The sequence below is a fragment of the Sceloporus occidentalis genome, unplaced genomic scaffold (assembly GCF_023333645.1).
Source record: "Sceloporus occidentalis isolate IW3139 unplaced genomic scaffold, rSceOcc1.0.p SCAF_1, whole genome shotgun sequence".
Classification (NCBI taxonomy): domain Eukaryota; kingdom Metazoa; phylum Chordata; class Lepidosauria; order Squamata; family Phrynosomatidae; genus Sceloporus; species Sceloporus occidentalis.
In genome coordinates this window covers 171,232,080-171,259,437 of record NW_028316981.1, presented here as the reverse complement: position 1 = coordinate 171,259,437, position 27,358 = coordinate 171,232,080, and the positions used below count along the sequence as shown (strand labels likewise).

Sequence of the window (27,358 nt, the reverse complement as noted above, 5' to 3'; positions counted from 1 at the left end):
TCTGGTCTTCCCATGCCCCAGCATATGCCAGAGTGAAGAACTACACAGGCCCAGGAGCTGATACAATTCATTTACCTGTGTAAATGGTTTAAGGAAGGAAAGAAGAAAGAGAAGAATGCTCCTCTCTACCACCAATTTGAGAAAAGGTGACTCTTCTGACTTCAGATTCCTCCCTATACTTGCTAGTACAGTAGTATTGTTCTGCCGGTTAAAGTTTGATTTCATTGATCTGATAGACCTTTCATTTTTAGGGTTTTTTTTTCTTTTGAATTCATAAATTATTGGTTGGTTTTTGTGTATTTCAGAGATTTAATATATACTTTAATTGACACAGTACAAAATGCTTCTGAGTGCCAATAAAAACAATATCTTATCAATGTAATAGCATAGATTTTAAAAAGGAATTATATTTTTTGCAGCATGTCAAAAAGTTCCACTTTTTTAGAGTTTTCTGTTTTTAAGTAAAAAATTGAAGATATGTACTGAAAGTTGCATAAGTAAGCATTTAATTAATAAAATCAAGGATTTGTGCTTTTAAAGGATTGTGTAAAGCAGCTCTGTTTCTAGTTTAACAGTTTCCAAAAAGTGAATGCTATCCTCCTATATATCCTGTTTAATCTTTTAGGTTCCCTTTACTACACAGAAGCAGTAAACTAAGTTATAACATACAGTACCTCCTTAAAATCAGAAAGGAAAAATCTGTTTATTTCATTCCACACTGATCAAGTCCTCCTGCCATTTCTTAGAAAGCAACTGTACGCCTCCTGCATAAATAAAGCACATATTTGACAGCCCCTTTCAATCTGATTTTTCTGACTGAAAAGCTCTTCAAAGTCCATTAACCATGCAGGTTTAAACATTTTCCCCTCAGTTTTTGAATGTGAAAATACTTGGCATGCACAAACTAATAAAACTGAAATACATTTTCAGTTTCATTCATTTTCACCATCATCTTCTCTAGCTAAAATGCCATTGTACTTTTGAAAATAAATATTTAAAACGTAAGCTTCAGGATATATCATATATACTCGACTATAAGTCGACCTCATGTATAAGTAGAGGGCAGGTTTGGGGGCCAAAATTATGGATTTTGATATGACCCGTGGATAAGTCAAGGGTAAAACCAAGGGGCACTTAACAAAGGATTTAAAGGATGAAGCAAGGGGGGGGGGAATGCCCAAGAACTAATAAATAATAATAATAAAATAATAAAAATTTTATTTCTATCCCACTTTTTGCCATGCAATCAAAGCCGCGTACAACAGGTTAAAATACATCCATATATACATAATGCCCCCCCTTAAAACAAGATTAAACCATGTAAGATTAAAAACTACATATTAAAACCGACTAAGCTAAATAAAAGTCATCATGGGCAGAGTTCACTGGACGGGAAGTCTTATTTGTGGCCGAGCATTTTATTCCAGGAAGGTTTGCTGGAAGAGATCTGTCTTAATGGCCTTTTTAAAGCTCTCTAGATTGGTGATTTGACGGATCTCGTCCGGCAGGCCATTCCATAAGTTGGGAGCGGCTGCAGAGAATGTCCTCTGGGAGGTCGCCGTCAACCTGGTCTTTAAGGGCTGTAATAAATTCCTCCCAGAGGACCTGAGTGTACGGGGCGGATTATATGGAAGCAGGCGAACCCTTAGATAGGTTGGGCCCAAGCCATGTAGGGCTTTAAAGGTGATAATCAACACCTTGTACTGTGCCCGGAAACTGATAGGCAGCCAGTGGAGTGACTTCAATATTGGTGTTATATGGTCATTCCTTGCTGTTCCTGTGACCAACTTACAAAATTCCAGCAGGTATAACTTTGTGCTCACATTAAAGGCTGGATGGATGAGAGAGCAGAAGAGGGTCAGTGCTTCCAGGACAGATTACACACTTGCCTTTCACCAGGGATGGTTCCTTTATTTATATAAGAGTTAAAGTGCAGTTTACATTAACCCATGGATAAATTGACTCTGGTTTTTCACTTTACAAATGGGTATTTTTTTAATTTATTTAACATAAACATACAAACTTGTTAAGTCCACAAACACATGAACAAACAAAGTTTAAAAGTCTTCTTTACTAACAAAGTCGTGGTGCCTCTTCAAAATATTCAAATCTGTCGTGTCTTCTTGCAGATATTCAAAGCTGTTCTCTTCTAATGCTATATAATATAGTGTAATATCTTACTTTTAAACTGGTCCCATCACTAATCAATAGTCGTCATTCCATAGCAATAACAACGTACTACAATTAATAACAAATGGGTATTTATAACTCTGAGAGCAAGGGTGGCGTAGTGGTTTGTGTGTTGGAATAGGACTCTGGAGACCAAGGTTAGGATTCCTGCTCTGCCATGAAAGCCACTGTCACATTCTCTCCGCCTCAGGGGAAGTCAATGGCAAACCTCCTCTGAACAAATCTTGCCAAGAAAACCCCATGATAGGTTCACCTTATCGTTGCCATAAGTCGGAATAGGCCTGAAAGCACACAACACACACATTTATAACTGTCCTAGATTAAACCAAATTTTTACAGGAATCATCAATCCTGGCTTTTACACCATTTGAATTACACAAGACTGGACAACAGAAATTGAACCTTGGCCTCAGTGCTTCCAGCACCACTAACTGCTGAACTTTAATCATGTTCCCATGGAGTAGACTTCTAAAACTAAGACACTGCCTGATTATAACCAGCAGTATTATGAAAGATGAAACAGATAAACTCAAAATTCATTCGTATTTGCATTTAAAAGCCCTGAGCCATAGTGATGTGAAGACACTTCTGCTTCCATGGGAATATTCCCTGGAGAGCAAATGCCTTCAATTCCTTCCCTCCACAGCCTAAAAAAATCCCTAGATCCAATAAACTTCCTTCCCTGTTGTTGAATTTATCAGTGAGCTACTCAAATGGGCAAAACTTACAATCCGTAACAACACAAGAAAGCCAGCCCAAAGCAGCAAAGAGGGAAAGCATTTAACTTTCCTACTAACAATATAGGAAATATAGATGAAATCACAGAAATGCTAATGAAATCCTTCAAGTCTATTAGCTGATAAGCTACATATGAATGAAGAGAGTCTACAGAAACTTTCAGCTAATTGGAGAACTATGAAAATGAGCTTTTAAAAAGTGGAGACAAACAGTTCCAACATTACGGAGGATATGAAGGAGGGGGAGTGATCTCTTATTCAAAATTATGTCTAAATTTTCAAAGCAGAATCCAGTTACTCTCTTCTCTTGCAAGAACGGAGTGATTGCCAAAGGTCAGAAGACTCCATAGAGATTCATCACTGTTGGAATTCCTATTCACAATGAACAGTTAATGTGTAGACCAAGCAAAGTGCCTAAAATTAGCTCTGCTGCCAGCTGTGTTTTGTTCTGCGTAAACGCATGTGTGTTCATCGGTTCGATTTTAGCAAGCAGGACAACCACTGAACTATGACGCTGATCCGTGAAGTGATAGGAGGCAGCAAACACTTGGCATATACTTTCAAGATTAACAGGCAAGCAAAATCACAAACTGCTAAGCAACAGCAAAATGTATCAAGATATTTCATTTTTAATTAACAAGATCAAAACTCTATTTAGCTGATTTCTGGGCTATCCATCTCAGCAATCACAAAAACTGCCAGGCAGAATATTCCCAACCCAACTCATCTCTATTTGACACATTTTATGCTAAAAAGTGGGACAAAAGCAAGCCCCATAAAAAGGGAAGGACCTTCTCACAGCATTGAAGTCTGACTCCCACTGTACTGACAACTGGACACCAATACCACATATTTAGGAGCCAGGTCTGAACACATCTGAAGGTCTGCAAATTCCTAGATAATGTGGACTGAAATATTCTACGGACTTCCTAGAAAGTGAGAGCTGTATATTTCTAAGTTATTTACTTTATCAAGTTCTGTTGCACAAGTGAGGCTTGTCCCATAATGGCACCCAAGTGGAACAAAAGCAGGCAAGGAGGTGAAGGAGATACAGAACAGTGCAACTAAATTATCAGGTGCAAGGTAGGTGTTCAAGCTAGTGTGTGTGGTGTGGTGTAGTGATTTGTCAGACTAGGAGTCCAGGAGGCCAGGGGTTCAAGTCCCTGCTCAAACATAGAAACACACTGGGTTACCTTGCACAAGTTACACACTTTCAGCATCAAAGGCAATGGCACCCTCAAGCTGAACAAATCTTGCCCAGAAAACTCTGTGATAGGGTTACCTTGGGGTTGCCATAAATTGGAAACAACTTGAAAGCACATAGCAACTGTAGGGCAGGTGCATCTTAAAAACTGTACTTAAGTACAGGGAAGACATCCAAAAGGACAGCATGGAGGTTAAAACTATGTAGACTAAGAAAATATTATCATCGATCCATACTGAATTGGCAAGAAAAATAAAATAATTTTTTTCAACAATACTCAATTGTATCATAAAGCTGTTACATGAGATGCAGTGATGGTACAATCAGCACAGATATTTTTTTAATTAGAAAATCCATGTCAGAATGGTAGACTAGATAGACTCCTTGTCCAATTCAGTAGAGCAACTGCTTAAACTGTTAGGGATGGACGAGAAATTAGTATAGGCCAAAATAACAGCCAGGAGTGAATGGGCAGACAAGGGACACAACTGTACGTACACTAGTTGGTACATCTGTCCCATTCTGAAAACCTGACTACAGACCCAGTGGACAACACTTGATATTTCAAAATTAGGTGTAGAAAATCTTCCTCCCCCTAACACTACAGTGGACAAACATCCATCCTAATGTTCTATCATCTGAATCCTCCTCATCCTAACAGTAGACCAAGTGAATCAACTGCTGAAAGGTAAGTCAACACATAGGTAGAGTCCACTGATTCAATGGATCTGCTCTAGTTTGGACTAAGCAACAGGATCCAAGCCTATGGCTTGGAATGTGATTCTGAGCCCCTTTGCATTTAATGTCTTCTCTGACACTTCAGACAGCAAACTCAGAGCTTGGAATAATTCCAATAATCCCCAAGAAAACATGGAAAGTAGTCAGGCTGTGGTATTCTGGGTGTTCCCATTCCCTCAAAAAGAACTTTTCCAAGATCTGAGTTTGCTGCTTGAGGTGTTAAAGAGGATGGTGCCCTCCCTCTCATTCCACATATAAAAGTCAACCAGCCTGACAGTTGAAATCTTCTCAATGTTGACAATAGGACAGCATCCTGCACCACACCTGAGGGCAGCAGGCTCACTTGACACAGCATCTGCCACTTGGCACAGCTGTCTTTACAGTGATTCTGTAAAACGGCTAGAAGGGGCAAGCCTATGAAATCTTCTGGAGTAGCTGATGTTGCATTTAGCAGGATTCCTTGTTTCCATTCTGATAAATTAGTGCTCCAAAAGCTTAGTTTATCACTTTTTCAAAATGATTAACACTTTTAAAAATCATTTTTAAACTATTATTTCAAACTATTTTAATCATATCATTTTTATCCACTGCTTTTTAACCTTGTTTTTAAGCTAGTCATTGGTTTGAATGTAATTCTGAAGAACACAACTTGCGCTCTCTCTCTTTCTCTCTCTCTCTCTCTCTCGCTACATACACACATACACACACACACAGTTATTATTATCATAGTAATAGTAATAACATTTATTCGGTCATTGACCAGTATAAAAACAAAATCGCACAAGCAACATATCAATATAACAATAACAAATTAAAATATAAACTGATGGTAGACTGTACGTGTACAGTATCAAACAATTCTTTCTACACGGTAATAAAATGACCATTTGACAGTTGTTATTATTATTATTATTATTAGACAATGACACACCTGTAATTAACAACAATATCTTTAGTATTTAGCACTAGGATTCAACCATTACCACAGTGACCAAGGATTGTATTACTAACACACTCTGCAGAATAGAATAGGACCAAACTGGCAAGAAGCAATGCTGTCAAATCCCGTCTTAAAATAAGAACCTTCACATGACTATTCATAACTAATTCCCATTTAGTTCAATGAGATTTATTTCCAGGTAACAGTATACAGATGATCACATCCTAAATGAAAGGGGGGGAACCAACCTTTCTTGGGGGTAATCTTTGTTTTATTTTTGTGGAATAAAAAGCCTAGGATAGGCAGTGAATAAACCAGGCAAATGTAATTACTAAGCCTGAAAACAGGCTTTCAGGACTAAATTCCTTCTCTGTTCCCCTTTTCTTGGTAAGATCCTAAGGTCAGAAATAGATTCAGTGTCATCACAAATTCTTAGAGAGGTCAATGTCTTGCATTTTCACTCCTACAGATTTTGTTCAGTTCCCTCCCCTGAAGAGCTCACAGTTTCTATCTTTAGATGCTTACATGGCCCCAATACATCTGTATCTTCCGTACGTGAAGTCTTTAAAGTATCCATTCTCCAGAAATATCCTGCCGAGCAGGGAAGAATTTAAGGATAAAAAATTAAGGTTTGACAAGACAGACAGACCAGGTTCTGATATGCAATGAACTCTAAGCACGTTTACTTGGTAAACTTTACTGATCTTACTAAATCACCAGCAAGTGTGTAGAAATTATGTTTAGAAGGGCAGTCTCAAGCACATTTACTTAGAAACATTATTGGTTTCACCAGAATTGACTTTAAGGAAGTGCTTTCAGGTTCACAGTGAGGAGAACGTTTTGAAGGCGCTATGTACCAAACAAGGGAACAAATGCAGGCATGTCTTCTATATACAAACTCTTCCCTTTTCAATGAAGAAATGCTTTTTTTACAAACAGAAAACAAATGGTGTGAAATAAACAATGAATTACTAGATCAGACTACCTGGACAAGTGGCTGTTGTCCAACTTTATTATGACAAAGATCCACAGAGGGCAAAGCAGGTAACTCTCGTCATTTTGCTGCTATGCCCTTCCTTCTCCAAAAAATGTGTTGAGTACACATTACATAAAGACTAAGGCACAGACATTCCTTTTATTACAAAGGAATAAATGGCTTCAATCTTTTCCCAAGAATATGTGCCAACATTGATGAATCACCCTCAAATGATAACTGCTTTGTACATCCCCAGTATGCCATATGCAAGCCTTCACTTTCCTTGCATTCCAACCAGGAGTCTAACACAGTCCTCTGAATACAACAAAATCCAAAATCCACAAGCAGCAATACCTTTGTGGGGCCAATTCCAGAGCATAAAATACACTGTGCAAGCTTTCGAACCTTAACTGGCTTCTTCATCAGGCAAAGATATCTCAAATCATACAGGAGAAAAATGGTGACAGTGGTAGGCGGTCACAGGCCCACATTCAGTCTGAAATTTCAGTGCAGGCAGAGGACACTCTCCTTATTGGTCATGTGAGGACTAGGGATAAAGAGATATCAAAGTAACAAAATTTTAGCTCCATTAGCAACAGGAAAGTAATTTCTCTTGAGATTCAATACTCTTGAGTTACAACATGACACTAGAAGCATCACAGGTACTGATGCACCAGATCTTCCAGGTTTCTAATAGCACTAACCCCAAGAAAACAAATCTCCCAGTGTCTTCCTATTGGAAATAGGGAGACAGGAACATCCCCATCCAAAAATGAATAAGATATTTAATACCCCTAATTGTTTATCTTATGATCACCTCTAGCTCACACATGCACAACTTGCAACCAACCAAGTCAAACACAGCACCATAGCCATGAAAAAATCCAGGTGATTTACTGACACACCAGCATGGTGTAGTGGTTTGATTGTTGGGCTATGACCCTGGAGACCAGGATTCGATTCTCAGCTCAGTCATGAAACCCACCAGGTGAGATTAGGAAATCACACTCTCTCAGCCTCAGAGGAAGTCACTGACAAATCTCCTCTGAACAAATGTTGCCAAGAAAACCCCATGATACGTTTGCTTTAGGGTCACCATAAGTCAGAAATTACTTGAAGGCACACAACACACACACACATCCTGTTCAGTAGCAAATATATAGCAGTGCCCAGTATCCAGTTTGGTAGGTCAAAAGATATGCAGGTCTAGCTTAGCACAAGTCATTAGTCAAGTGAAAATGCAGGAGTCTCCATGCTGACTATGAGACAAATTCTGAAGTTCATACTGTGGTACTGTTTTTATTAGGCTAACTAACAAGGCACAAAATTGTCTTTTCAACCTTTCAAAACTACACATATATTTTGCCAGGCAAAGACAATTTAAAAAGCACCCAAAGGAAAGGAGTAGGAAAAATTATGATACTAAGAATCATTTAGTCTGCATATTGTTTTGAGATGGTTTGGAAGAAAGGCATTCAGACTATCAAAGCAGACTCATCAGGCCAGATCCCCAATGTACTTAACCTTCCTGGGATCAACAAATAAAAGTAAAGCAGTCAGATTTGGTTTTCCAAAAGAGAACTTCTTAAATTCAATCTGTTTTGATAGCTCCCACTCACTTTTGTAGAAAGAGAGTACTGAGTTCCTCATAAAGTCTCTCTATTGGTCAAATATTTGGGGACTGGATCAGATAAAGCATGCTAACAGAAGTCAAATTTGGAAGCTTTGATATTGGCTGGAGGGAATAAACACACACACACACACACACACTAAAGTCCCAGTTTAAGACAGCATAAACACCTCTTTCTCCCCTTTAAGTTTCCACTACTCAGTGCTAATTTGAGTATTTCTCAAGTCGTGTACATCTAGGAGTTGCCACAGTCCCAGTTAGACAAATTCTACACAGTGATAATACTTGCATTAGGCCAATCTAACAATACTAATGTTGCACAATTTATTCACAAACACCAGTTTTCTGTAGTAGACAAGTACAATTTAGTCCTGCCCTTCAAATCTTCATAGTGTGATTAATTGTTGTCAATATGTTCTGTCTGTAGCCAAGAATCTAGAAGAGTCTCCATTAAGAAAAAAGAGAGATCCATTAAGGGACTAATCCGAGCAAAAATCGGCACATCAAGCTGGGGAAAGGTGAAGAACAGATGAAACACCGAACACAAATATTGTGCAATGTGGCATAGTAGCTATAGTGATGGTCTGGAACATGCAAGATGCAGCTTCCTGCCTCCACTGAGTCACATAACTATGGCTTCATTCACACTGTGGAAATAATCCTGTGTGATACCACTTTAACTGTCATGGCTCAACTCTATGGAATTCTGGGAATTTTAGTTTTGTGACAGCCTTATCTGTCAGAGAGCTACAACAAACAATTCCCTGAATTCCATAGCATTAAGTCATGGCAGTTAAAGTGGCATCAGACTAGATTATTTTAGTAGTGGGGATGTAGCCTTTTTTATCTTTGGCCAATCACACTCTCTCGACCTCACCCAACTCAGCAGGCCCAACTCCATCAGGCCTAGCCTGAAGAAGAATAGCCTTCCCTCCATGCCATCTGTCATCATCCAGCCTGGAGGGAGTGAAAAAGCAGGCCCATTTCCATCAGGGCTATCCAGAGCAAGAAGAAAGCCCCTCCCTCCAGTCCATCTGCCATGGTCCAGGCATCAGAGGGAGAGAAGAACCACTGGACTTGATCCGTTTCGCCACCACCATTCCCTTCTCTTTTTGTGTCATGTCTTTTTAGATTGTAAGCCTGAGGGCAGGGAACCATCTGAGTAACTATCTGTAAGCCACTCTGAGAGCCTTTAGGGCTGAAGAGTGGGATGTAAATACCATAAATAAAAAAAATAAAAATAAAAACCAACTACATAGAGTTGTTATGATGATGAAATTGGGAAGACATCGATACCACCTTGAGCTCACTGGAAGAAAAGCAAGTTATAAGTGTAATGATTAATTATGTAATACTAGAATTCTTACTACTAAAAGCAACTATATGGTAGGCTGTGGATGACCAGCACAATACCAAAGCAAAGAAGGAGAACTAACCCTGTCATTTTTTGGGACATGACTAAAAACATAATAAACTATTGATGTACCACTATCATGATGGTGGCATGGAAGCATGTATAGTGGTTCCAGACACTAGAAAGCCTTTCAGTTCAATATGCAATACTTAAGAGGACAAAACTCCTAACATCCCAAGATGCTAAAAATATTAAGCAAGGCTGGAAAACACCAAATATCACCCACAGTCAGGCCTAGTCAACCTTGTGCCCTCTAGATATTTAGCAATATAATTCCCATAAATTGTAAGTTTTCAGTGTGACTAGTTTGCAACTGTGGCTCTGGTTCAAACCTCTGTTTCTTATGAAGGGCACAGCCATTGGTGAGAATTCATGAGGACAGAAAAGATGACTATAGAATAACTGTATTATACACTGAATTACCAAAGCCTTCTATGCCACAGCTTTAGGGCCACTGAAAAAACCTGGAATGCTACAGGCAGCCAATAAAACAATACACCTGAAACAGGATGCAATTTTAACTGGTGGAATATACTATATGAAATGGCAAAAAGCTTTACAGGCTTTCAAGCAAAGCCAGATGTGCAGAGGACAGCAACACTGCAGAATTTATAAGACTGTGTTAGGATACAAACGCACTTGCAAATGTCACTGAAAACACACACAACATGAACTGTCTTCTATGAAAGCCTCATCGATTATCTGTCCCTAGGGGCTGTCCCATGTAGTGTTTGACTGTTGGACTAGGCCTCTCTGGCAGACCAGTGTTCAAATCCCTGCTAGGCCATAGAAACCCACTGCATAGCCTTGGGCAAGTCACTCTCTCTCTCTCAGCCTCAGAGAAATGCAATGGCAAACCTTCTCTGAACAAATTGTTCATATCTTTCAATATATGAAAGATCACATTCTGCTTTTCAGGAAGAGACACTTTCAAGGATCAGACATAAATACATATATGCCCAGGCTGATTCCAGAGATCACTGGCAATTTCTTGCAAAATAAGACACGCTTTGGGATGGAGGGAAACTATTACTGTAAACGGGAACAAGGCAAACCTGTTACTTGGGAGTTTTTCAACTTCCCTTCAGCCTTTATTCCATCTAAGTGCTGCTGCTTCTTTACTTCCTCATTTAAAAGTATGCCCTTCCTCTCCATTCAGTCATATTTCTCTTCTTTCTCCCAACTTATCTCAGAACCCCAAAGCGAAGTACACAAATAAAGGCCTGCTTCCAAAATTCAGGATTTAAACAAACCAACCACAGAAGGGAATTTCATAAATGGGAAGCAATACATCTGGCTATCTTGTTGTGACCAAACCAATACAGAAATGGCATCAGCAGCATTCTCATGCAAGGCCTTGGTTACCAATTTTAGTATAACATCTTGCCACCAACTCTCCAACATAATACCAAATGGAAATATTTTTTTCCACTTTTGGAAACCTTGGAATAACAGGAACCTATTTATTTATTTGTTGGTTTCCTTTTTATGCTGCCCTTTTCCCAAAAAGGGACCCGGGGTGGCTCACAAAATAATGCATGTAATTCCTTCATGCCCAGCTGGCCTTCTAACAACAGAGATTTTGTGAAACCACATAATATCAATATGAGTTTCATCAAGTACTATGGAATTATTTATATATACTGTGTGTGTGTGTGTGTGTGTGTACACACACACATATACAAGCCACATGATGGCATAGTATGTTAATATATGTTGTATTTTATATTGTATTTTATTTATGTTGTAAACCACCTTCATCCTGCGGGAGAGGTGGGATAAAAATAAATTATTATTATTGTGTGTGTGTCTCCCTGTGTATGTGTGTGTATACATATATATATATACACACACACACACACACACACACACACACACACATATGACATGCCCATGATTTTATCTGGCCCAAAAATGAGACTCTCAAACTCCATGCAGAAGGACAAACACATTTTCCCTTTAAATTCCCTCACTAGCTGCATTCTCTATAGCAGTGCTACTCATACCGATGGTCCAGATCCCATGAGGTGCCAGCCTGTGGTGAATTTCTAGGAAAGAAATAGTGCTAGTCAATGGGCACAAACATGGTATCAGTCCCTGGCACATTAAGGGTGGTGGGGGGGAGGAAATCTCATCCAAGAACCTGAAAAGCATTGGTCTACAGCGTGTAACACCTTTTCTCACAACCAAAAACACAGGGAAACAAATAATAGGTCCTGACCACCGAGACAACTGTACAGTTTCCTCCCTCGCCCAAAACCTTCCTTACACTTTAGCTGCCATTCATGCTTGTTTACAGACCTGTTGCACAGATGGATCAGGACACACAATTTTTCTCTATGGGGGAGGAAAAAAGTAAAGCCTAATGATCAAAGACCCATACACACAAAGGAGGGGCTAGCATCACTATAAGACCCACACACTTCTCACTCCCAAACATACCTGCAACCCACCATCACCATGAAACTACAGTTCCCAAAAGCAAAACAGGAAGACCACTGGCACTCCCAGACCCAGTTATACAAAGCCATGTTTACCTTGGCAGGGGAAAGGGGAAGGTGGGGAGGAAGGGGAAGAGATGGGGGGTCTCTCTGTGTGTGTGTCCCCCTTCTCCTTCTTTCACTGTCCTGTTGCTGCTCCTGCTGCTGCCTTCCTCTCCTTCTTCTTCTTCACCTCCTCTTTCTCCTCCTTCCTTCTTCTTCTTGGAGAGGCTGTGAAGTCCAAGGGTGAAAGGGGGGGCTGGAAACCTACTGTAAAAAGCCCCCCCTTTTTTTTCCTTCCTCTGATGTGAGAGTAGGTAAGTAGAGGAGGCAAAGAGGGAAAAGAAACAAGGAGGGGAAGGAAACCAGGAAAACAGGAGGAGTTCTGGGAAAGTGGGGAAGGCAGAAAGGGGGGGGGGGGGGTCCTCAAGCTGAAACCTGAAAGCAACCTTTGGTTTGGTGATTTTAGGAAAAATAGGGGGGGTAGAATAAAAGGGGGATGCTGAAGGCAAAAAAGGACTTGAAGGGAAAGGGGGGCTGCTGGAAGCTAGAAAGCTAAAAATACCTGTGGAGAGAGGGAAAAAGGGAGGGGGGTCCTGCTAAAAGAAACTAGGGGGAGAAAAGGGGGGCTGCTGAAAGCTTCAAGGAAAGGACTTGGGGGGGGGTTAGAAAAGAAGAGGGAAGTGATGAGAGCAACAACAACAGCAAAAAGACCTGGGGTAGAAAAGGGGGGACTTGGGGTAGGGGAAAAAGGGGGGGATTCCGCTGAATGCAAGAAGGGCTTAGTGGAAGAAAACAGGGAAGGGGGATTGGTGAAAGCTAAAAGCGCCTGAGGAGGTAGAAAAAGGGGGTTCGAATGGGGTGAAGGGGGAAAGGGGGATTACAAGAGATCCTGGGGAAGTAGAAAAAGGGGGTTCAAATGGGGAGAGGGTAATGGGACTTACTAAAGACCCTGGGGAGCAGAACCAGGGGTCCCAATAGGGGAGAGGAACTGGGGTGCAGCAGGGCCAGTGACCCCTACAAGGGAATGCCCAGAAGTCCTTAGGGGCCCCAGGATGCCCTGAAGAGGCTCCCTGAGAAGGGGACCCCAGAAGAAAGAGGGGCTGCAGAGGCACTGGCTCCTCAGGGGCAGAGGAGGCAGGCAGCCTGGGGCCTGGAGGGAGGGAGGGAGAGTGGCAGCAGCAGCAGGAGGCAAGGGCTGGCTGGGGTGATGGGGGGCCAGGAAAGGCCTTCTGGTGTGGGGAGGGAAGGAGGAGGAGGAAGAGGGGGTAAAAGAAAAGGAAGGAAAGGGGTGAAAATAAAGAGAGAGAGAGAGAGAGAGAGAGGAAGGGGAGGGGGAGGAGGAAGAGGAAGAAAAAAAAGAAACAGAAAAAAGGGGGGAAAGGAGCTGATGATGGCCCCTCCCCCTGGCTGCGCGCGCGCCGCGTGTGTGTGGCGTCACTCCCCGCCCACTGCGCGGCGGCGAGGGCGGCGGCGGCGGCGGCGGCGGCGGCGTGCCTCCTCCTCCTCCTGCGCGCGTCACGCCGCCTGCGCCACGCCCAGCCTCCGTTGCCATGGAGACTGCGGGACGCAGAAGCTCCCCCTCCCCTCCCTTTTTCAGGGCCTATAAAGGCAGGGCGCCTGTCTGTGGTCACATGATGATATGCCCCCAAGAGCAAAGGGGGGCAAGGGCCTCACAGTGGAGCAGAACATGGCCCAGGAACAATAACAATAATAACCATTAGTATTATTAATTAATGAATTAATTAATCTGCATTTATTTATTAAATATATCTATTTTTATTTTATTTTATTTATTTAGGTATTTATATCCCGCCCTTCAGCCCTAATGGCTATCAGGGCGGCTTACATTTATTGTTATTTGTAACCAGACAGTTCCCTGCCCACAGGCTTATCTACATTTATATTTAATAATAATATTAATACTCTCTTAGCCACCTCTATTATTATTATTATTATTAAATATATCTAAATTTATATTTAATAATTATAACAATGTCTTCACCACCTCTCTTACTGTTATATTTAATAGTAATAGTAATATCTTACCCACCTGTCTATTATTATTATTACTATTACTGAATCTATCTGTAGTTAAATTCAATAATAATAAAAGCGAGGTAAGTAAGACATTGTTATTGTTATTAAATATATGTATTTATATTTAATACTATATAACAATAATAATAATAGAAAAGTGGGTAAGATTATTATTAAATATATGTATATTTATATTTAATAACAATAATTTCTTAGCCACCTCTCACTATTATTATTATATGTACAGTATATTTATATTTAATAATAGTAATAATAGTAATATCTTAGCTACCTATTTTCAGGCTCTGGCAACGCTGGTTCTTTGGCATGAGCACAGCCCCCTACAGTCAGACACAAGTTGACAACCTTGTCAATGGGGAATACCTTTACCATTATCATATATACAGCTATATTATATATATTGTATTTTCTTATGTATTATGTATTTTCTGATGAAGTTTGTTTCCCGTTAAAGTCCCTTGTTGGCCTGCAATATACTCATAGGACTCTGAGCAAGGGAAATACTTAACATTGTACCTTACCAGCCACACACCCTTGACTGAATCTACGTTTAAATTCTGTATCCCTTTCATTTCTCCACTGAAATGAAGGGAGCGGGGGACCCTTCCAAGCATTGCATCCTCAAGCAATCCATTGCCTAACCCCATGTTTGCTGTCCTCTTCCCCTCCGAGAAACAAACGTTTCACCTGCTCTGGAGGCAAGTCTTGTCTGATGCTGCTCCTAGAAAAAGCGCCCATTTAAAAAAGCCCGGCCTTGCCGTCTGTGGGAGCTCAAATCTGCAGATGCCAAACTTTAGCATCGTTTTCCTTTGCTTCATCCATCATATCCTTTGTTACGTGCTGCTAAGTTTTACCCTCGACTTATCCACGGCTCATATCAAAATCCATAATTCTGGCCCCAAAACCTGCCTTCGACTTGTGCATGAGGTCGACTCATACTTGAGTATATATGGTACATATAATAGGTTGTGGCTAAGTTTTAATGGTTTCCAGAATATACACAGGGGCGGCGCGGGTGTGGAGTCCTTGCAGATGTGGCCACAGAAGGCGATCCAAAAATATGTTCCACGAAAAGGCTGCCACTGTCCAGGCATGTAGCATTTGCACCTCACTCAGACCTCTTGTGTGTGCACATCATGTGTGTGATATTACTGTCAACTGCCGTCAACTTTGACGCTATGAATGAGAGACCTCCAAGTCAACAACCTAGCTCAGGTCTTGCAAACTCAGGACACTCATGGCTTTCTTTATTCAGTAAATCCACCTGTAGGACATTATATGCATTATGTATATGCAGACATGAGGGCCACCATGGTGTAGTGGTTCAAGCGTTGGCTATGACCCTGGAGACCAGGGTTTGATTCCCTGCTCAGCCATGAAAATCCACTGGATGACCTTGTGCAAGTCATACACTCTCAGCCCTCCATGATAAGTTTGCCTTAGGGTCACCTTATAAGTCAGAAATGACTTGAAGGCACACAGCAACAACAATATATACACATATATAAATATGTATACAGGTATAGAATGCATGTGTATAAATAAAAGAGAGCGAAAACAATTACTGTTTGCCTTTTCTTCAGTGTGCTGACAGGTAATTTCAGACCCTAGACATAATGCTGGGGAAGAGCACTTTGAACAGCCACGTGAAAAACACATCTAAAGTGTTGGTTATCCCAAAAACATTAGCATCCTACAGAAATTTTGACTTATGGGTCCAAAAAAGTAACTTTTCCAAACTCCATCCTTCACTGCTGTTCCAAGTTTTACAGCTTCTACATTCTTGATACATTAAAAGAACTAAACAGAAAACTTTGCCAGCCATGATTGAAATAGATTATTCACCCTATGCAGTTTTGTCATTTAAACTTGCTTAAATCATTGCACCATCACGACATCAGGAATAACACAGAATTATCTTCTTTTTGACTGATGGTAAACACTTCTGAATGGGAACAAGCACCATTTGTACAAAAGAATTATATATTTCTAAGAAAATACAGTATGAGCATGTATAAGCATGTACTTGTCTAGAAGAGAAATGCTGCAGTTTCTGTTCTCTTTAATCTCTATGGTTCTGTATTTTGGAGAGTGTTCACAACTCCATTAATTTCTTTTGAAGGATATGGATAATTCTGATAAGAACAATATGGATATTTTTATGTTACAGTTCATTGAGTGCTGTTCTGTCTTTTTAATAATTATATTATATGTGTATTTATATTTGTTTTCAGCCCCTGATGGAGGCCTTTCTCATTGTGGACAAAACGCATTGGGCTTTTTAAACACTGAATAACAGGTGACTATCCGAAAGCGTGTGGAGCTTGTCTCCTCATTGTTTGCTACCTTGCTATGTGCTTTTCAGTTTCCCTTTCACTACTGTTGCTACCAGGTTGACCAGATGCCCTCCTTTTACAGGACATGACCTACATTTCATCCTACTGTCCAGGAGCAATTCCAAAATGTTCCCTTTTTTAAGCATGACTAAGAAGCCCATTGAGTAACACCACCATGTTCCTCTTCAAGAAATGTGTCTACTTGGCAGCCTGTCCTGACTGCAAATAGTGGGATAGGATGGATCCTTCTTAAATTATTTTTCCTAGCAGCAGATAAGAGGGGGAAATGACAGCAAGTGTGTTAGGCAATGTGTTACTTGAGGACACAATGCAAATGCTAAAAGGATTTTTTTTCTCCCTCAATTTCAACATAATAGAGAAGTAAAAAGAATAATTTAAATGTAGATTCAGTCAAGGATAAAGTAAATTCTAAACATTTCCATTGCTCAGAGTTCTGTAAGTATATGCAAGCCAACAAGTCATTTAAACAAATACAAATTCATCAGAAAAATATGTTTGAGTCCATAATAAAATACAGCATATATACAGCCTTAGGGTTGCCATAAGTCAGAAATGACTTGAAGGCCCCAAACAACAATATGTGTAGTATAACTGTAAATAAACCAAGTGAAATGAATTTATATTTGTGTGTTTAGCTTTTATTTTGTAATGTCATACATTTTGCAGTGCCTTGTCCTCCTTTGTGGTTATGACATCTAATCACCCTGTTTGCTACTGTCCCCATCACTTGCCGCTCTGTCTCATGGTTGTTGGAGTCCCCATGGATTGAAACGTCCCTGAGTTTAGTCTTAAAGTCTAGGCCTGCCTGCATTATCTCTCCATTCAGTTTTAGGCTACAAAACATACATACATTTATTTGGAAGTAAGCTTTATTAGCTTAAATGTTCTCCTAAAGTGAACAGCACTACATCTGGCTTCAAGCCAAGAAGAAATGGGGAAAAGCTGCTACTTTTTGAAATGGCTTTTCTCTGCATAAGGTGCCAAGAGGGCACTTTCCTGCTGGCTTCAAGGCATGTGTCATCTAAACGCCACACCTTCAAGTCAGCCTGAAAGCACCTCTTTTTGCCTGTCTGTTTAGCCCCACAGTCTGACTTTATATGAGGTCAGATTAGCCAAAATTTACAGGAATAAAAGAATCTATGGCGGGATACAGACTGCCATATAGTACGTCTTCTATACGTACTAGGGTTAGGAAGGGGCGGTGCTTCCGCACCCCCCTAACCCTAGTACGTATAGAATACGTACAACATGGCGGCGCCCCTTCCACATGGGGGCCGCCATGTTTACGTATCGGACGCTGAGCGTCCGTACGTGTCGCGGCGCCTATGACGTCGCGAGTCCGCGCCAGGCGCCTCGCGACGTCATAAAGGCGCCGCAAAAAGAAGCTCCGAAATGGAGCTTCTTTTTTGCTCCGCGCGGGAGCCGCGCGGTTTGGCTGCTGCGGCTCCCTCGCGGAGCAAATGGCACCGGCGGGAGACCGCCGCAAAGCGGCGGTCTGTATCCCGCCTATATAAAAGCTGTTTGCGGACATTAGTCTCTTTTGACATTATAGTCTCCTGCATTCACTCTTAAAGTGCTTTCTTCTCTGATTTGCCTTTGATACCTACTAACACTATTTTTTGTCATTGTCCTGATATTCTGTGAAGAGATCGGGAAAGGGCAGCCATGCACCAAGTTCAGGTTTTACTGTTCCTCAGGAAGGTAATGTGCTTAGGAGCTGGATGCTCTACTTGGAAGACAAGGACCCAGGGCCCAGAGAAGCAGAAAATGTTTCACATTGAGTTTGCCTAGAAGAACATTCTCTGCAAGCTTCACTTATGGAAGAAACCAAATATTACCCATCCATTCTCAGGAGCTGCTTTACAAGTAATCCTAAAGAAACTCCACAGCAGCAGCCAGGGATCCTGGCAAACTGCATTGAACACTATAGTGGTTTAATTCTATTTTAATGCTCACTTTTTGTAGACTTTTAATTATACTGTTGTTTTAAACTGTGAGTTGCTATGAGTCCCAAATGGAGGGGGGAGTGGGACATAAATAACAATAACAACAACAATAACAGGAAGAATTTAAGCTGGTCAGCTTGGCAAAATTTGTATTATTTATAGAAAACCTATGCCTTTCTGATACTCACATACCTGCACAGTGAGGCTAGTGACAATGAAAACCAAAGAGAAAATACAACATTACTTTAAACCTCTTTAACCCCCCCCCCCAAAAAAATTATAGTTTAATAAAAACAGCTTCAGCAAATAAGATGTTAATAACAAATATATAATATAAAATATTAGCAATAAAAATATAGCTTTTTTGTTACTGCCTGCTCCAAACTGAGGAAATGCTTGAGAAATAACAGCCTAATTGTGGCTCTTTTTGCAATTACACAGTCTACACTGGAGGGGGGGATGTCTAACTTCTGTGGGATTGCCATGTTACTATGCAGTCTTGTGCATTCCTGTTTAGAAGTAAGTGCTACTGAGTTCAGCAAGAAGTCCTCCCAGGTAAGTGTGCATACAGCATAGATGGGCAACCTGCAGCCTCCTGTAACCTGTGGAGCCCCAGCAAGACCCAGCCACTCCTCACTGCTGTTCAAAAAATCAGACATCAGGATAGCTGATAGGCTACCAGCAGGGCAGCAGAAAAGACATCTCTGTTCAGGTGCTATTCTTGCCAGAAGGTAAATAGAAGTTTCTATCAAGGTGGTGGGGAGGAGGCCATAACACATGCATCCTAGCAATCCCTATGCAGACAAAAATAGCTGCATCCATCAATCTTGATCAGGCTCACTGCAGGGGCAAGATGAAAGCTTCTTGTCCCCATTGCCAAACACTCCTGAGAAGAACACTTCCCTGCTGCTGTTAGCATTTAGAATATGGGAGTCTTAATCAGGATTACTATACTTAGGCGGACCCTGGAAAGTTCCTATTTAAAACCTAATTCACTATGGTTGTTTGTTCCAGTACCCTTTAAGTCATCCATCACCATTGCTTGTTATCATTTTAAACTTTCAAGCACCAGAATGGGACATTATAATCCACTTGTTGTTAACTGCCCTCAAGTCAGCCCAAACTCATGGCGACCCTGTGGATGAGACACCTCTAAGGGACTGGACAGATTGGCAGAAAGGGGTGGTGAGACCGTGGCAACCAAACACCAGGGCTTGTGGGAGGCCTAAAAAGAACCCACTCCATAGCAGGCTCTTTTTAGGCCATCTGCGGCATTGGCATGCCCTGTGAGCCATGATGATGTCTGTGCGGTGCCGCACAGTGCTGTTTGCGTGCTGCACTGCACGGATGTCATCATGGCGTGCCCTGTAGGGACGGGCACACACCATGATGGTAGCCAGGGTGCGCAGTAGGTTGCTGAGCATGTAAACGCTCAGCCCCTGCGCAACCTTAGTTCAGGTCCAGGCCGGCACAAAACACCCGTCTCTACAGGCCCTAAGACCCCCTGTCCGCCACTGCTCTTGCAAAATCAGGCCCATTACCTCCCTAATTGAATCTATCCATCTCTTTCTGTAGCCTTCTACTTTCCTTAGCATTATCGTCTTTTCTGGTGAATTATATCTTCTCATGATGTGACCAAAGTACAACAGCCTCAGTTTCGTCATCTTTGCTTCCAGGGAGAGTTCACGTTAAATCAGCTCAAGGGCCCATTTGTTTCTCTTCTTAGCTGTCCACTGCATCCTCAGCACTCTTCTCCAGCACCACTTCTCTAATAAGTTTTCTTTTTATCCACTTTCTTCATTGTCCATCTCACATCCGTATAAGGCAGATAAGACAAAGAGAAATATGCAGCCACCATTTTGTGAGAAGTGAGACTGCTACTGCCTTTCAGCCAATGAGTGAATCTATAGACAGTTTGACTGATATTTTCATGATTTCACAGGTTTATAATTGTGCCTCTTAACTACATCCAAGAATATTAAATGAACTGGCTAATGTAATATGGAGCCATTGGCAATAATCTTTGAGAACTCCTGGAGAACAGGAGAAGTCCCAGCAGACTGGAGGAGGGCAAACGTTGTCCCCATCTTCAAAAAGGGGGGGAAAGAGGATCCCAACAATTATCATCTAGTTAGTCTGACATCTATACCAGGAAAGATTCTGGAGCAGATCATTAAACAGAGAGTCTGCGAACATCTAGAAGGCAATGCCATAATCACAAAAAGTCAACATGGGTTTCAGAGAAAGAAGTCATGCCAAACAAATCTGATCTCTTTTTTATATATAAAATTACTAGCTTGTTAGATGAAGGGAATGCTGTGGATATAGTATATCTTGATTTCAGTAAGGCCTTTGACAGGGTTCCCCATGATATTCTTGCAAACAAGCTAGTGAAATGTGGGCTAGACAAAGTAACTGTTATATGGATTTGTAATTGGTTGACCGGCCGAACCCAAAGGGTGCTCAACAATGGCTCCTTTTCATCCTGGAGAGAAGTGACCAGTGGGGTCCCACAGGGCTCTGTCCTGGGCCCAGTGTTATTCAACATCTTTACCAATGACTTGGATGACAGAATTGGGGATATACTTGTCAAATTTGCAGATGACACCAAACTAGGAGGAGTAGCTAATACTCCAGAGGACAGGATCAAAATTCAAAATGACCTTAATAGATTAGAAAGCTGGGCCAAAGCTAACAAAATGAATTTCAACACAGAGAAATGTAAGGTACTGCACTTAGGGCAGAAAAATTAACTGCACAGATATAGGATGGGGGACACCTGGCTGAATGAAACTACATGTGAAAGGGATCTAGGAGTCCAAGTAGACCACAAATTGAACATGAGTCAACAGTGCATTTTAAACTCCCACCACAACAGTGCAGAAGACTGCAGTCTTAGAGAAAATCATGCACATCCTTCTTTTTCTCCCTTCATCCTTCCAGACTGGGGTTTGAGTAATTTCTTTGATTATTTCCTCCCCTTTCAATTCTTTATCTTCCCCCTCTCTTCAGCTTCCAGTTGCAGTAATGCTGGTTGGCTGGCTTTCTTTTTCTCATTTTCTGCAGGAGTTATTCATGGATTTACTTTAAAAAGCCATGTGAACCATTTTTAAAAAGAAGTTAATAAAAACAAATGGGCAGGCTGCAAGCACTTGACCACATAGCAGCACCCAATCCAGCCATAGTTTCACACCCTTGGTTTAAAAGCTGTTAATCAGCAGATATAGCTAAATACTTTGAAGGGTCCAGATCCCATCTGACTGGAAGCTAAGTAGGGTCAGTCCTGGTCAGTACTTGGATGGGGGACTATAAATTAATACCAGGAGCTGTAGGATCTATTTCAGAAGAAGAAACTGGCAAGACCATCTCTGAGTCATCCTTGCCCAAGAAAACCCTATGAAAATTCATGGGGTCACCATATGTCAAGGGGCAACTTCAAGGCATGCACACACAATCTCCAGTCATTCACAGGTGATAAGTGATATCTGTGCTTCACCTGTTGATTTGTTCAGATCAGCACAAGCTAGGTAGTTGGGCTTTTCGTACTCCAAACATATTAGCATATATCTCTTCCCTGTTCCCTTTACATTATTTTTTGCAATATGATCAGATGATTTGAATACTACTTAAAAAAACATTCAGAGCTCACAATGAAGTTACTTTTTTGTTTTTCAGTTCTGTATATGTTTGATTTTCATTTTAGGGTTGACATTTTACATTACATTTATCAATATAACTGCTGAGCCCAATAACTATTGGCAGAAAAACTGCTGGGCTTATAAACCAATTCTGGAATATAGCAGAGTAGTTGACAAATTTGCAGAAACATGGTTTACAGTCCTCAGTGAAGATGACAGGCACTGGATGTCTTCCAGAAGTGAAGGAGTTGCAGGAATCTCGGGAACTCTCCAGCAATCGCTGCTGCTCTGGCTCCAGCTGAATAAATGACCAGAGAAGCCAGGCTCCCGAAAGTGCTATCTTTATTTACAGAGTGCTAACCATAAATCACCAATGCTACTATACAGATCAAACGAATACCATCTCCTACTCAAACCCACAAGCAATTACTGGAAGCCTTTGAGTTTATATACACTCCGGACCATGCGGTCTCACAAACTCAGCCACTTCCTGTTCCACACTGTAAAGTGTCCTCCTGTCCATGCAGACGCATGTTTCATCATCCAGGCTTTGCTGCATGCAGGCAAGCAGAGTGACCTTGTGCCTATGAGCTTCAGCTGTGGCTAATTAGCCTTGTTCTTCTGGTGCTGGATGCTCATGGTCACACACACATCTAAGTATTTCTCAGTTTGCTGGCTTTAACCCCTAACAATATTTGCACATTTAAACTGATACTTTGGTAGGGTGGGGAAAAGTTCTTTTTGCATGGCCGGAATCCTATTGGGGACTTACATCTTTCTAAGCAGTCTCACATCTGAAAGAATTTGAATTGGATAATTCCATAATGTCTGTTTCCAGTAAGGGGCTGCTGCTTTGTTACTACATAGGTGAACCTGCAAAGTGAGTGATACACAATGGGACTGATGCATACTGGTTCCATTGCATTGGCTACACTCTTGCCTGTGTTCTGTTATGCATCTTCACAATTCAGTGTCTTCTGAGCCCTTCTTCTATGTACCTAAAGTTACATGATATAGACCACAATAGAGGATTCTGGCCATCATTATTTTCTGATGGGAAAATACTTGGACAAAACCTTTGCCAGTTAAACTCAGAATCGCCTTTGGCACTTAGTGTTGAAATGTAGAGGAGAGTTTAGATTCTATGCAGACTACATATTTGCAGAGTTATCCCTATACAATCTAGTTAGTAGATCTGTAGCCCTCCAGATGTTGATGAACTACTATTGCCATTATTCCTTACCACTGAACAGGTTGGAAAAGGATCACAGGAAACAGAATATACCAGCATCTGTAAGGCCACAGCATGATGCAGTGGTCTGAGCATTGGACTCTGGAGACCACAATTTGAATCCTCATTCAGCCATGCAAACCTGCTGAGTGATCCTGGACAAGTCACATTCTCTTAAGCTACTGTCACACTGCAGAAACAAAACAGTTTGACTTCATCTTTCCATGGCTCAGTGATATGGAATTCTGGGATTTGTACTTTTGTGAGATGTTTAGCATTCCCTGTCGGAGAGCTTGGTACTACGCCAAAACCCTGAATTCCATGGCACTGAGCCATGGATGTTAAAATGATGTTGAATGGCTTTATTTCTGCAGTATGGCAGCAGCTTTAGACTTGGAGGAAGGCAGAGGCAAACCCTCTCTGAACAAATTTGCCCAAGAAACCCCCATGATAGGTTCGCGTCATCATAAGTCGGAGGCAACTTGAAGACGCATAACAACAAGCAAGGCCCAGCTTGTCCCAACCCTGGTTTAACACCTGACAAAAGATGCATTCTGAAACACAGAGAGAAATGTGGTGGTGTCTTCCATGTGGGCTTCGTTCTTGGCACCCATGTATGTAGGAATAGATGTAGTGTGCATTCTTCACAGAGCTCTCCTGTTCAAGTGATGCAGACTGTTAAAAACAAGATCCCCAGTAAGATCTGCAACTACAGTGCTACCATTTCAGTGGTTTCCTAAGGATACAAGTGTCTCCTACCCTAGAGTCCCCCTATTGTTCAGTTTAGGAAAGCCCTTCTGTCTGAGGAAGTCTGAAAACTGGTTTCCAAAAAAAGTAACTCTGCCATGCTCTGGCAAACATTTGCTCAAACGGAGTCTCTGCCCCTGAACTAAGGCTGTCAGACTGAAAACTAGAGAGGACATCTGTACCTTTAATGGAAGTGTAGAAGAGGGAATCTCAATGGCTATTGCTTGTCATGCAACCAGGGTAAAAAACAACAACTGCTGAATTTTTCTCCTTTACACAACCATTAAAGGGATAGGGGCACTGTCCAGTTTTCACACTAGCAACCTTAGCCTGAACTGAGCACAGAGGAAGGTCAAATGCTGACAACAGTGCTGTTAGATGAGGACAACAAAGCAGATAGGAGAGACTATGGAGTTTAGCGTACAGCTAAATAATCTAGTTTACTTTGCCTAGTTCAAAACTTCTTCTGGGATGCAGCTGGCTATTGTCATATGCATTTTACCACCAATACCAACTCCCACCTAAATCCCACCTAAGTCCCAGCTAGACTCCAAGCTCAGCCAGCAGATTTGCAAAGCTGGAAAGCTCCCGACTTTGCAAATCGGCCGGCTGAGCACAGCTGATAAGCAGGTTTTAGGCAGGAGGTGGCATTGGTGGCAAAATGCATATGATAATATCCAGCTGCATCCTGGAAGAGGGTTCAAACCAGGCAAAGCAAGACAGATTATTTAGCTGTGTTCTAAATTCCTAGCAGACTCCATGCTCCCTCACATTCCTTCTGCCATCTTGAAGTTTCTGACACATAGCACATCTGAACCAAAATGCAGCTGAGAGGCAATGTGGTGTAGTGATCCTGGTTCTGGCAGAGCCTGCCTATGTGTCCACACATTCAGCCAATCAGCGTCATATGTATCCTTTAGATAGCATTGCCAGGGAAAGAGAAGAAAACTTGGTCTCCCTGTTGTCTGAGGTCCACTTGCCAAAAAAGCAAGGGGCAAGGCCATTTCATTTTGTTTGGGTTTATTTTTTTTAAAAAAAAAATCTTAGATAATGAGATTGTTTGCTTTGGGTTCTGACCCAATTAGGCCTAGTGCAGTGATTGGAAAGTTTGGGAAAGCATCACAGAGTGACATTTACGTTTAAACTGTAATTTGCTGTAATCAGTGTTAACATGTTGGTTCTGGTCTCTGGCTTGGTACCAAGAGGACCTAGCTTCCAAGTGCAGTTGCCCTATTTGCTTACCAAATCCTAGCAATACTGGACAAGCATACCCTCCAACTGTCCCGATTTGGTCGGGACAGTCCATGTTTTTGAAGTCGGAAGCTCCCCAACTACAAAAAAGTGTTGGCTGAATGAGGTTTCGACCCAGGGTGCATCCAAGCAGTGGTATCCCAGCTAGATAGGTGGCAATTTAGGTATGGTAACATCTGGGGTAATCCCAGATCCTGAATTCAAGCTGGAAGAGGTAAACTGGCTTGTTTGTTAATGGGCTAAGTTCCTTTGTCTCAACCCTTGACATTCCATCTTGCACCCAGTAGGGGTGTGGACACCAGAGGTTGGTATAGACTAATCCCTTCATGCTGAGCCACTAGATCTGTGAGCATCTGTTTTGATTTCCTGCAGAATCCTAAAGTGGCACTACACCAGCTGCTTCAGTGGGAAATTGAAACCTGAGCTCCCAATCACCCTGAAGTGATGGGCCATGACCCAAAGGGAACTGTGAGCACCTCAGCAGCTAGGCTTGCTCTTTAACCTGTCATAGGAGGAATCTTGTGCCAAATTTGACTGTTTGTCCATTGGACCATGTGCTTTTCTGTTCTGGCTGAGGTCTTTTACAGCACCTGTAACTTAACTAGCTTTGAAAAGGCAGAAGGGGTAGGATGCCAGGGGTTGAACTTGTGACTGTATCAAAGGCATGTTTTTTTGCCAGTGACGTATGGTCCCTCCCACTGCTGGCCTCATCCCTAGACCAAAAATCTGGGCTCCTCTCCCTGGTACCACAGTATTTTATTTAAAGATTTCACAACTCTAACTTTGTTCTTTAAGGTAAAAAAAGTGACGTGTCCTTTCAAGTTAAGCGAGCAAGGGATGGTGGAATGGCTTTTTATCACTAGCATTTAAGATTTATTTTGTAAAGTTTCTACACAGAGCAAAAGGGAGGGAAAAGATCCCAACAAATAAGGCACAAGATCCCAACAAATAAAGCCACAAGTTAACTTTAAATGAGATGTTGGACTTCTTGTGTCTTTCAACTCTGGTTTCTAACTCTGGATAAAAAGGTGTACAATGCTCCACACTGCAGAATCAAAGCAGTTTGACACCCCTTTAACAGCCATGACTCTATCCTACAGAATCCTGGAATTTGCAGTTTTGTGAGGTGTTCAGCCTAATCTGTTAGAGAGCTCTGGTGCCTCATCACTATAAATCCTAGGATTTTGTAGGCTAGCATTATGGTAGTTAAAGTAATGTCAAACTACTTTAATTCTGCAGTGTCAATACACCCAAAATTAGCATTTTACTAACGCTAGTAAAACCCAAAGTTAGCATTTTACTATTTTAATTCACCTTGACACAGGCACTGTTAATAGATTTTTAAGAAAATTAAGGTTGATTTCACCTGGGAGAGGGGAAGAATGAGGCAGTCTAGAAAGCAATCCTATTTGTTAAAACCAGGGTGGGGAACACGGGGCCCTCCAGATGTTACTCAGGTTCAGCTCCCATCAGTTCTAGGCCTCAGTGCTTGCGGTGAGGGATTATGGTAACTGTAGTCCAGCAACAACTAGAGAGCTAAATGTTCCTCATTCACCCCATCACAAAATCTGCAGACTGTGCCACTGCAACAAGCTAGTGTTGCTGCCTAGGGGTGTCTTGAAACTGTGAGATCACCTAGACCCTCAGCATAGTTCTAATCCTAGCTCTGTATGAGTTTTTTAAATCCACTGATTTAAATACTGAACAATTATAGGACTATGATTCCACTTCAGCTGCCTTGGCTATATACTATGGAATCCGGGGTTTACAGTTTGGTGAGCATTAGAGCTCTCTAGCTGAGAACTCTAAATACCTCAT

The 27,358-nt window shown here is 41.5% G+C and overlaps 1 protein-coding gene across 9 annotated transcripts in view; it reads right to left on the bottom strand.

Annotated features, from left to right (window-relative positions):
• R3HDM2 (R3H domain containing 2) overlaps positions 1-13,727 on the bottom strand; it is a 189,182-nt gene extending 175,455 nt beyond the window's left edge. For 5 of the 9 annotated variants that reach the window (XM_089482287.1, XM_089482299.1, XM_089482303.1 and 2 more), the window contains exon 1: positions 12,367-13,727. The gene's annotated coding sequence lies outside the window, so the exon portion shown is untranslated. The remainder of the gene's footprint in view (positions 1-12,366) is intronic. The other 4 variants (XM_089482324.1, XM_089482320.1, XM_089482340.1 and 1 more) reach the window with 2 other exon arrangements.
• Positions 13,728-27,358: the final 13,631 nt, after the last annotated feature.